This window comes from Gymnoscopelus braueri, assembly GCF_963280865.1.
Source record: "Gymnoscopelus braueri genome assembly, chromosome: 15".
In the NCBI taxonomy this organism is placed as follows: domain Eukaryota; kingdom Metazoa; phylum Chordata; class Actinopteri; order Myctophiformes; family Myctophidae; genus Gymnoscopelus; species Gymnoscopelus braueri.
Window position 1 is genome coordinate 9648829 of NC_137620.1, and position 12049 is coordinate 9660877.

At 39.8% G+C, this 12049-nt stretch overlaps 1 protein-coding gene across 1 annotated transcript in view; it reads left to right on the plus strand.

The window, feature by feature from the left end:
- Positions 1–12049, plus strand: part of sh3tc1 (SH3 domain and tetratricopeptide repeats 1) — a 254841-nt gene that overhangs the window by 185448 nt on the left and 57344 nt on the right. The window lies entirely within an intron of this gene.

Genomic DNA, 12049 nt, shown 5'->3' on the forward strand with positions numbered 1-12049 from the left:
ATTATGACAAGATGTTTGTTAGATCTGAATTTCAGAATGATTATGACATGACAAACATGAGTGTGTGTTGACTATACAAAATGTAATGCCTGATGATATACAGTCATTTCTCATACAGAAAATGTTAATATAATAATTGATATATATATGATAATTTGTTTCATATTTTTCAGTTGATATCAGTTACTTAACCACTTAAACCCTATATTCTTTGTTGACTGGGGTCCCCCAGTGGTCTGTAATTAGCCCCCTCCTTTTTCCCCCATGTTCCATTTGTAGTCGTTCAGAGGTAACGGACCCATAAGGGTTCATTTGGTTCCATTTTACTCTCTCATACCTGCCAACACTCAGAATTGTACCCTGTCAACATACCACAGCCACTAACACAACCTGTATATAGGCTGGAACAGTGGTGTAAAGTAACGAAGTACATTTACTCAAGTTCTGTACTTAAGTACACTTTTGAGGGATTTTTACTTTACTGGAGTATTTCCAATTTTCAATACTTTCAGAGGCAAATATTGTACTTTTAATCCACTACAATTATTTGACGACTTTAGTTACTTTGTAGATTTTGAATAATATTACAAAACTTACATTAACCACTTCAGCCCTATATAGACTTCAGCTATTTTCAAAAGATTTTTTGAAAACATGAAATGGAAGATTTCTGCATAATGAGTAATACTTTTGTACTTTTACTCAAGTACATTTTGAATTCTGGACTTTTACTTGTAAGGGCACGGTCACACCGCACTTTTATTTTACCTCTGGGGCGGAATCTGCCAATACTATTCATATTCATGGTCTTGCGCATCTTTCTTGCGAATACACGCATTTGCATTGACAAAGCATTGGCAGATTCGGCCCCATAGGTAAAATAAAAGTGCGGTGTGGCCGTGCCCTAACCGAGTACCGAGTACTTTTTCCACCACTGTGTATGAAATTGTTAGAGGGATAGTCAATGATGGCACCTTTGTGAATTCCTGGATATGAAATGTTGTTCTGCACTTGTCTGTAGTGAAACAGAAGTAATTGCAATTTGCAGCAAGATTACATTTTATAAATTGTACTATATATCTAGGCCAGTTACAATGAAAAAGAAACAAATGTTGTTTTTGCGTGTATTTATTGGTATTATAGATGAACACATTTTGACACATGGTATTCACACACGTTTATGCCAACAATACATTGACATACTTGACATTGTCACAGATTTGATCAACAACTGAGAACTGAACTTATAATGAACAGAAGCATGCATCACACTAAGTTAGAGAGTATATGATATGAATGATATTTGCACCAGTTTAGGGGCCTAATAGTTGCTTTATACTGTAAGGGCGCGCTCCCACCGCACTTTTATTTTACCTCTGGGGCTGAATCTGCCAATGCATTGTCAATGTAAATGCGTGGATTCACGCAAGAGTGGATTTTTCCGCTTGTCGCGCAGACCTTGCGTTTATCTGCTCTACACGACTTGTCCATTGGAAGCAGAAAACTGCTGGAGGCAGGAGCTGATTTTCTCCCTCTGTCCAATCGGATGAGTCGAAGGCTCAGTATAGGTTATATCCAATGGGCTCAAAGAGATTAAAAAAATTAAAAATAAAAACATTGTCCATTGAGCTACAATACACTACATGTACTGTAGTACTTGCAGATGTTAAAAGTCCTCATCTGCTCCTCTGGTCTGGAGATATGAGTCCTTTGCCTGGAGATATGAGTCCTTCTCACATCTCCAGAGGTTGTACACTTTGTCCAGGTCGATGGCCCCATGTGCTTCTTGCTTTGACTTGATGCGTATCAAGTGCTCCAAATCTTGCACTTCGATAAATGGTCCAGATGCTTTTTTGATCTCATTCATCAAATTAAATCCTCTGTCACATTCTGCAATGGATGCTTCAAATGTACCACAAATGTCCATGAGCTGTGAGACCTCTCTCAGCTCGGCGCAACTGAGTGTAGCATCCAGCAGGTCTGAGAATGAGCCCCAATGAGGCGCTCGTTTAAGTTTCAGTTTCACTATGCGCTTGAAGTCAGCATATTCCCGCTTGATGGCATCCATAGACTGTGGGCGGAGAATGGCCTCGTACTTCTTTGCCAGCATAGCGACGTCTGTGGAGCCAAAGTCAGAACTGAGGTTCGCAGGTCTCAGCGCCGCAATGTCAAACGCAGACCACTCGCTTAATAAACCGTCCGCTGGAAAATGAGCGTCCAGCAGATCACACACCATACGAGTGAACAGGTCAATATCCTCATCTGTCGCCTCATCGTCACTCCACTCAACCTCCTCGTCTTCCTTGTCCTTCCGCATTGTCGCGACCTTTGCTCTTGCCACGCGGTGCACTTGCATCACAGTCAGGTCGCCTTTTTTAAGACAATCGTCGAGTCCCACCACCTCATCCAACACTTTTAGGAGAGCTTGGAACGCAACCTTGTACTCGCTCAGCTTTTTGACGCAGTATTTTGCCACCGGATCTCCAGTATCGCTGTATACCTCACTGCAGTATCCTTCAATCCTCCAGTTTTTCTGAACAGCGAGCATAGCTCGGTAGCAGGCCAGCCACTGTGGTTCAAAGTCACTCAAAGGCCTGGATGACAGTCTGCCCAGAACCTCTTCTAGGTTCATCTCGAACGTGTCCTCTAACGCTGACTTGGTGACAACTGTTAAAGCTTTAAGAAGAGCGTCCACTTCTCGCATCAACGGCACGTCTTCCCAAGCAGCGTCGAGGCGCTTGTCCTTCCCGTGGATCATGCAGTGTTGCACTGTGAGATGCGGTATTTGCCGCTTTAATAACGCTGCAGCTCCGTCGTGCTCTCCTAGCACTAAGGCATCATCAGAGGTCAGCATCACCATTCTCTGCATGTCTAGCTCGTGTCTGGAGTAAAATAAAGGGATGGCCGTCGCAATATCCTGACCACTGCGTGCTGTTAACTGAATGAGGTCAGCAAACTCCGTTTTGTAGCTGACTTTGTTTTCCTCCCGGTATTTTGTATACAACATTAGCAGGTCTGTTCTCTCGTCCACGCTTACTATCAGGGTATGCCACGGGGCTTTTCGAATATTGCACATTGTCTCGCACCGTACAATTTCACTGATTGAGTCCACAAATTCCAATTCATTTTCGCCTCGCCATTTTTCTGGTAGACTCACATACTTTGCCATATGGTCGTGGATTCGTTGAACGTTCAGCAGTGATGAGTCCATTTTGATGGCGAGTAGAATGTTGTCAATGACAACTTTCACTTGCTGGGCGTCAGATTTGTCCTGGTGTGGCAGTTCATCGCTCTGATGTTGCTCCTCTGCACTCTCCTGCTGTAATGCGCCGATTCCAAATCCCTGCATGCGTCTTCGTAGAACTCCAACAGCTTTCACATGGCTTTTCTGCTTGACATGACGTCTGAGGTAGTCCACCCTCCACTCTCTCCACATTTTGCCCTCCGAAAAGTCACCCGGAACTTTGGCTTCGCGGCACGTTTTGCAGATCAGTCCTTTCTCGCTTGAAAAAGAAAAAATATCTCCCAGTTTCTCCGATTGTTTGTCCACCGTTTGCACAAACTGCGACAGCCATTCCGTCTGGAAAGAACTGCATTTCTTCTTGGCTTCTTTGGCCTGGAGGTCAGTGGATGCAGCGCCGCCAGAGCTGGATCTCAGAACGGGCCTATCGGGCATCCGGCCCTCAGAGCCCTGACCACTGCTGCCTGTAAGTTTCATCTTCTTCTTAAGCGGCTTACTCATGATGATGGTTAGCTAGCTATGTGTTGACTTACTGCTGTCTGAGTGTTATTTATACTGAGTATGGGATGTACTGATGTAGTAGCTGAATACTTTATGCAAAGTGGGGGTAGGTGGGTGTGGCGACGGGGCAGATACCTCACACAAAAGACTAAAGTACACACTTACGGTAACACAAAAGAATGAAAACAGCCACTCGGGTGGCAGCCTGAGGCATCAATTGTGGTGTAAAGTAGCTAAGTACATGTACCCAAGTACTGTACAATTATGAGGTATTTTTACTTTACTGAAGTATTTCCAATTTTCAATACTTTTATTTCTTGTCCACTACATCTCAGAGGCAAATATAGTACTTTTTACTCCACTACAATTATTTTACAGCTTTAGTTCCTAGTTACTTTGCAGATTCAGATTTTTATTACAAAACTAAATTAACCACTTCAGCTCTATATACTCTGGCTATTTGAAAATAGATGATCTACATCTGGAAATGGGACATTTCTGCATAATGACTACTTGGTTCTTTAACCCATTAAGGCCTGAGTCCGATTCTTAAAATGTTTTCTAAATCCTAACAGTTTTTTGAAAAAAAAAAAAAAAAAAAATGTTTTTACGATTTTTCAAAAATAGCAGATCTACAAGCTCATAGCGCGGCACTCGGTGCCGCGCTATGAGCTTGTATATCTGCTATTTTTGAATAGCCAATGAAATCTAAAGTGACACAGATGCGTTCCAGGTATCAGTGGGTTAAGTATATTTTCATGCCAATACTTTTATACCTGTACTCAAGTAAATTTAGAATACTGAACTGTTTATTTTTTGCATTAAGGCATTGACACTTTTACTTAAGTAAAACATCTGAGTACTAAGTACATTTACTTAGGACTGTACTGTATGTTATTTTTTTGGGATGATTATGACTTTCACTCTGACTTGTGCATGGGGTCATAGGGTCATCTCTCCATCTTTCAATGAGCATGGGTAAGACAGGTTATAATACTAGACAGGCACTAAGCGTTCACTTTACTTTACCTCTGCCCAGAACCAATGCACACAAGAAAACAGTAATGTACTGAGCCATAGCATACTGGGATGTGCTCCCCCCACATTTGACTGACTAGAAATGCATTTGGTTTAAAAAAGAAACTTAAGGAAGCGATAATCAGAAAGGAAATTAGATTAGGTTGTTATTATTATTGGTATTATTGGACAGACAAACCTGTTTTGTTTTTTAATTCTTACTTTACTTTGAATGTAAATTGTGTTCTCTAAGTTTGTGTTTTTGTTCACTCACATTGATCATGCTGTACTGTATTTTATGATTCGTATTGTGATGTTCTTTGCCTGGACCCCAGGCAGAATAGTCTCCACTAAGCTGTAGACTAATGGGGAGCCTTAATAAACAATGAACAATAAACAGTGGAAGTGTTCCAGCGTTCTCTCAATGAGCATAGGTAAGTGTGGAAGTGTGACACAGTCAAATGACGAAACTAAATTATATAGGCAATATACAAGCTCACGATGCAATGCGCTTTGCCTTTGAGATTGTAGATTGGCTATTTTTGTGCTGCAACACCACCATGCGACGTGTATTATAGGCCTAGGCTATTTGAGATTTCTTTCCCCCTATAGAGTTAGACCTGTGCAAAATAGTAGATGTCAGTGGTTAATAAAAGCTAAACTTCTTAATGACAACAGGCTATTAAAAAATACAGTAAGACAGTTCTGATGAGGCCCAAATGAAGTCCATGAAATGGGCCATGAATCAATGACAGAATGACCTGGAAGACTCATTTGAAGAAGAATGGCTTAATGTCTATCCCTAAAGTCAGTGGTTTAAAAACTTTTTTGTCTTCAGTACCCCTTTTCCCTGATGTCGAAATCCAAGCACCCCCCCCCCTCCCCTTTAGCCTACCTGGCAACAACAAAATGTTGTAGCCAGTTTTTTAAGCAAAATGGGAATACTGGGAATTAATAAGAAATGGAGTGTTGCAATTAGTGCCTCCTGACCAAATTTTGTTTAAACTGTAGTAATAACATTTCAGTAAACATAACGACAAATAAGTATAAGGACACAAGGAAAGTGGAAACAAGATTTTTTGCATTATCCTTTTGATTATGGTGGGTCAGATGTATGTTACATGTGACATAATGTTTTATTTCACGATCAATAAAGATATCAATCAATCAAAAGTATTGCTATCCATTCAATAACAGTTGTGCTAGTACATTTTTAACTGAATTTGGTTTAACACATAAAGATGAGCAGCGTCACTCACACACAAAGTCTGTTCATTTCTATTTTCCACTTTCTCTTACATACCTCCACGCACCCTTAGAGTAGGCCTACATATACCCACATTTGACCTATCGTTGCTGTCGGGCAGAAACCTCTTATCTCCATGTTTTAACTTTTTGCGTTTTTTTTGTATATTAACGCCCTACTTGATCATACTACAGCGTCACACAAAAGCATCAAAAGTAGCAGATCTGCAAGCTCGAAACGCTGCGCGAGGCGACACGTTTTGAGCTTGTAGATCTGCTGCTTTTGCTACTTTTGAATTTGAATCCTGAAAAGTATCAGTTTTGGACATATGAGGTTTCCACCCGCTATAAGGCAGTGTGATTGTGTATTTATATAACTCTGTCCACAATGACGGTCCACAGATTCAATACACTGTATCCAATAACAACACAACTTCATGAAACTTCATACAGTAACTTAATATCCATTATGTATGATGCATGCATTTTTGATTGTCAAGGTCAAGGAGGTCAATAAGCCAAAAAGCAGAAGAAGATAAAGAAAATGTTTATTTAATTGGAGGCTTTCAGTTTACAAGAATATGAAGGTTAAATGTTAGAAAAATAATTATGACGGTTCCATCTCTCTCCCTCTCTCTCTCCCAGGAAAGTGGTGTTGCAACATCTTCTACTCCACTACATCTCAGAGGCAAATATTGTACTTTTTACTCCAGTACAACTATTTGAAAACGTAGTTACTATAGTTACTTTGTAGATTTTTGATAATTATTACAAAACATACATTAACCACTCCAGCCCTATTTAAACTTTGGCTATTTTCAAAAGATTTTCTTGTACATTTTAGACATATGATAACTTAATCTGCATAATGAGTACTTTTACTTTCGGTACTTCAAGTATATTTTGATGCCAATGCTCTTGTACTTTTACTCAAGTACATTTTGATTACCAGACTTTTAACAGTAACAGTGTTTCTACATTGCAGTATTGATACTTTTACTTAAGTAAGACATTTTAGTACTTTTTCCACCACTGGTTGTGAGACTGTGTCTGTACGTATAGTGAAGACTTTCCATCGTTTTGGACCACTCACGGTGCTCAGGTATTCTACCACTGTATTCTCTGACTGTATAAGACCAAATCGTTTTCCAATTTGCTCAGTTTTTGGGTCATTTTCCCCAATGTGTCAGGTAGTTTTCTTTTAGTTTTCTTCTAATTTGGTTCAGTTGAGTTGGGGTTTCTGTCTGCTAACTGCTTGTGAATAGTGTCCAAGAATCAGTTGGTTGATGGGGCATCTCGCTCTGTGGCTTTGTTATGGAAGCGTGTCTTGGTTGCATTTTTTTAGGCGGTGCTAAAATGTAAATGCTCTTTTGAATTTAAATCAGTGACCCATCAACCCCTCCTCCCAGCCCATCATCGCCTTTGTCTTGAAGCTCAGCCCAGGTGAAGAGTTGGAGAGGCTTCACAGAGGATATTCATGTATGTATATCTAGCAGAGGGGAGTCAACATGGGGAGTGGCATCAGAGACACATGCTTCCTTCAAATTACAATACCCAAAGAGAGGATGAAAACATGACCAATGACAAAAAAAAACTGTTCAGAAGTGGGTTGCACACATCCAGTTCGTCGCTGGTGCTGGACACAGAATAACAGTTTAAAAGAATAAAAGTCTGCAAAACAGCATTTTTTAACTTTAAAACACAAAAAGTGGTACAATGTTTCGTCCACACATCATGGCCTTCATCTCACCTGATTATGCCTGATGATGATGTACCACTTTCTGTGTTTTAAAGTTAAAAAACTTTTAGGAGCAATGCTGTTGTGCAGACTTTTATTCTTTTAAACAATGACAAAAAACCTCAAACTCAAAAATGAAGTACAACAATGTGTAAACACAACAACAAGATTTGTGAGCTGTTGTGACAGGAGAAGGATGTTCAATGGGATATAGAGGACCACTAATCATTGTGTATTCCTGCACTATCTGTACTGAGGCGAGTTGAACATTAAATGATAATAATAATAATATAATAACACATTATGGAAAAACTGCTGCTATTTGTGTCCCAAAAGGTTTTATACCAAGTGATTGCAAAATCCTGAAATAAATTGCTGCTATTTGTTTCAAAAAAGCATTATACCAAGCTACCCTGATCTATATGTGTTGTCAGTGCTGGCAAATAAACAGGAGAAGGGCGGACACCAGTATTGCTGAGGTGCTGACCTTGGTGCAGAAGACTAAAAGTGATAAAAAAAAAGGCTGCACACCCATTGCCACGATACAAAATATGGAATGACAACCAATGTTTCGACCTGCTGGTCTTCTTCAGGGATTGGATATAAATATTTAACAGCAAATGAACATTTTTGTGGTTTTGTAAGCTAGTTTTTCAAGTTGCGATAGCTCTGTTTACACATCTTTATTCCCTCTAATTGAACATACATGTCTCAGTTTGTATTGTTATCATTTGACACTTGCTTTGGCGATGCAAGTGTGTGTTTTCTTATGCCAATAAAGCACATTTGAATTGAATTGAGTGACTGGTAGTCAGAAACTGAGGTGTGATTGGAACGGTAGGGGTCTGGATTATGGAGCCAGACTGTCTAAAGTAATCAGTGGTGGATACTTTCCACCACCGATTAGACAGTCTGGCTCCACTAAGTATATTTACTCAAGTAGGCCTACTGTCCTTACTTAAGTACAATTCTGAGGTACTTTTACTTTACTGCAGTATTTCAAATTGTCAATACTTTTACTTCTACTCCACTACATCTCAAGAGACAAATATTGTACTTTTACTTCACTACACTTATTTGAAAACTTTAGTTACTAGTTCCTTTTGTAAATTTAGATTATTATTATAAAACATATATCAGCCACTTCAGCCTATACACACTTCTGCCGATCTACAAGTTTACAACGTGTCACGATGCGACGCGTTGTGAAAATGTTGATCTGCTAGTTTTTTACATTTCATACATTTGAAAACTTTCTGCGTAACAAGTACTTTTACTTTGGGCACTCTAAGTATATTTTGATGCCAATACTTTAGTAGGCTACTTTTACTCAAGTCAATTTTTTATACAGGACTATTACTTGTAACAGAGTTACAATAGTGATAGTTCTGCTATCACCCTGATGATAGCTGGACAAAGAAGCCAATCCATACAGTAATTGTCTGGTGTTCTCCTTGCGTCTCCTAAAGCCTCATTTTATAAAAGAGCCTTTAGTCAGAGGAATAGTTTTCTCTGTTCCAGGTTCACTTTTTCCAACAGCTTATTCTTTTATGACAATATGAGGACACAAAGGGTTATGATGGTGTCAAGTGGTGGACGAGAAATATAAGTGAGCAACATTGTTTACTAATGTCTCCAACACTCAATTCCTGTCATCAGCCAGTAGAGGGTAGTTTTATTCTAAGCTTTCCCTTTCAAGATTATTATAGTTTTTGTTTTCAATTTGAGTTTAGTGTTTTTTCATTTTTTGAAAAGTTTTAGTGTGATTCGAAAACATATTGAACAATAACAAAGTAGCTTTTTCACAATTAAAACTTGCACAGCAAATAAAAACAAATGGGAAGATAGATTTCGGTTTCTTATCCCACAAGTCAAATAATGCCAGATTCGGTTCCATAATGATTATTATGACATGACAAACATTTCCACACATGGAGTAGTGTGGGTTGATACCACTTTCCTCAGGCTACACAATTTGATGATATTATTCAAGTCAAGTCAAGTCAAGTCAATTTTATTTATAAAGCACATTTAAAAACAACCAAAGGCCGACCAAAGTGCTGTACATCAGGGTTAAAAAACACACAAAAATCATCAATACATACACATACAACTGCGAGCAAAAATAAAAATAAAAAAAAACAAGAGGATCAACAATATATACAAAAAAGCAATAATACAAAAAGCATAGCAAAAAGGCAAGTAGCTAAGGGAACATAAAGGATCATGTGGGAGCACGTAGACAGGTGCCCAACAATTTCTCCATGGCAGGGGGTAGTACTTAAAAGGCCTGAGAGAACAGGTGCGTTTTTAATCTGTTTTTAAATATGTCCAACGAGGGTGCAGCCCTGATAGATGGCGGTAGGTTGTTCCATAGTTTTGGGGCAGCAGCCGAAAACGCACGGTCACCTTTTGACCTCAGGCGGGTGTGTGGGACCTTGAGGAGCCCTTGATCCGCTGATCTAAGAGGCCTAATGTTATCAGAGGGAGGAAGCATCAAGCATAAGTAGGGCGGTGCCAACCCCTGGTGGGCTTTATAGGCGAATAATAAAATTTTGAATTCGACTCTATATTTGACTGGGAGCCAGTGGAGGGACGCCAGAATGGGAGTGATGTGGTCCCACCTTCTGGTGCCAGTCAAGAGCCTTGCAGCCGCATTCTGGACGAGCTGCAGTCTAGAGAGGGAGGTATTTGAAACTCCTGCGTACAGTGAGTTGCAGTAATCTAGGCGGGAGGAGATGAGGGCATGAATAACTTTTTCCAAGTCGGGGGTTGATAAGAAGGTTTTTATTTTACTGATTTGTCTAAGTTGGAAGAAGGCACCTTTAACGACGGCATTGATTTGTTTGTCAAATTTGAGGTCAGAGTCCAGGATTACACCCAAGTTTTTGACATGTGGTTTACAGGTCAGTGGGCCAAGGGAGGTGGTGATGATATTTGTTTTGTGAGGGGAGCCAAAGAGAATGATTTCAGTTTTATTGTCGTTGAGCATGAGGAAATTCAGTAATGTATCATAAAAAATGTTTCATAACTTGTGTTTCGTATTTTTCAGCTGACATAATCAGTTACCAGTACCACATAAAGGAGTAGTTCACCCCCAAAAAAATAATATTTTCTATCTTACACACCCCATGAAGCCTTAAATTTGTTTTTGTCGCATTCCTGAGTCAATAATTTGATGACCGGGAGGTCAATAATTAAGCCAAAAAGCAGAAACCACTATAAGACAAAGAAGAAGAATGGCTTTATGTCTACCCCCTAAAGTCAGTGGTTTAAAAACTTTTTGGGCTTCAGTACCCCTTTTCCCTTATGTCGAAATCCAAGTACCCCCCCCCCCCTTTACAAGAAGGTTAAATATAGAAAAGATAATCCATCTCTCTCTCCCCCCAGTAAAGTGGTGTTGCAACATCTAATCCAGTTCTTTCAGTGTTTATTGGGCTGTGAGTCAACTACAAATGCCACTTGCGGGGAGGGATGGTGGGTGGTTGGGAAGGAGTGGGAGAAAATATAAAACCAAAGAGTTGTTTTATATTTGTCATTTGAATGTATAATGTTGCCTACTGTTTGAATACATTTTCCTTACTGAGAGACTTGAGTCATCATATTATTGGCATTTTTGGGGGTGAACTACTCATTTAAGCCCCACTTAAAAATAGCTGATCTACAAGCTCACAACACATTGCATTGCGAGCTTGTAAAACAGCTGTTTTTGAACATTTGAAAAATAATGTAGCATTATTACTATTATTGTTATTGCCATGACATTCCCAAAACAGGGGGGGGTAATGTGGTTAATTAAGACGATGACGCCAGTGTGACTCATGAGATAACATCAACCTTATTTATTTCTCAATCCATCTGCCTTTTAATGAGTGAATCCCGTCATTAACGTCATGATGATGTGACATCACCGCCATCGGTGACGAAACAGCCAAGAAAAGAACCGCCCAACAGACAACAGCACGGGCAACTTAACAGCCAAACAAACGCTCCTTTTTGTCCGCTTTGACCAATTAGACGTCAAGAAGCGAAAAAAACGAACGACCCGCCCCATCTGCCAGTGGGAGTTCGTTTTATCAAGCCACGGCATCTCGGATGAGCGGGGCTATCTGTGGCTATACACATTGAACATATTCTAGACTCGTTATTAAGTCTTATTAGGTTTATTGATATTTTTATGAATTATCTTTAAGTTTGTATTACGTGTATTTGTGTTAAAGCAAACGAAACCGGGTCCCCGTCCGTCCACGGGCTGCACGGAGCACCACAAACTACGCAACACGTCGTGGTGAAAACGGAGCAGCCGA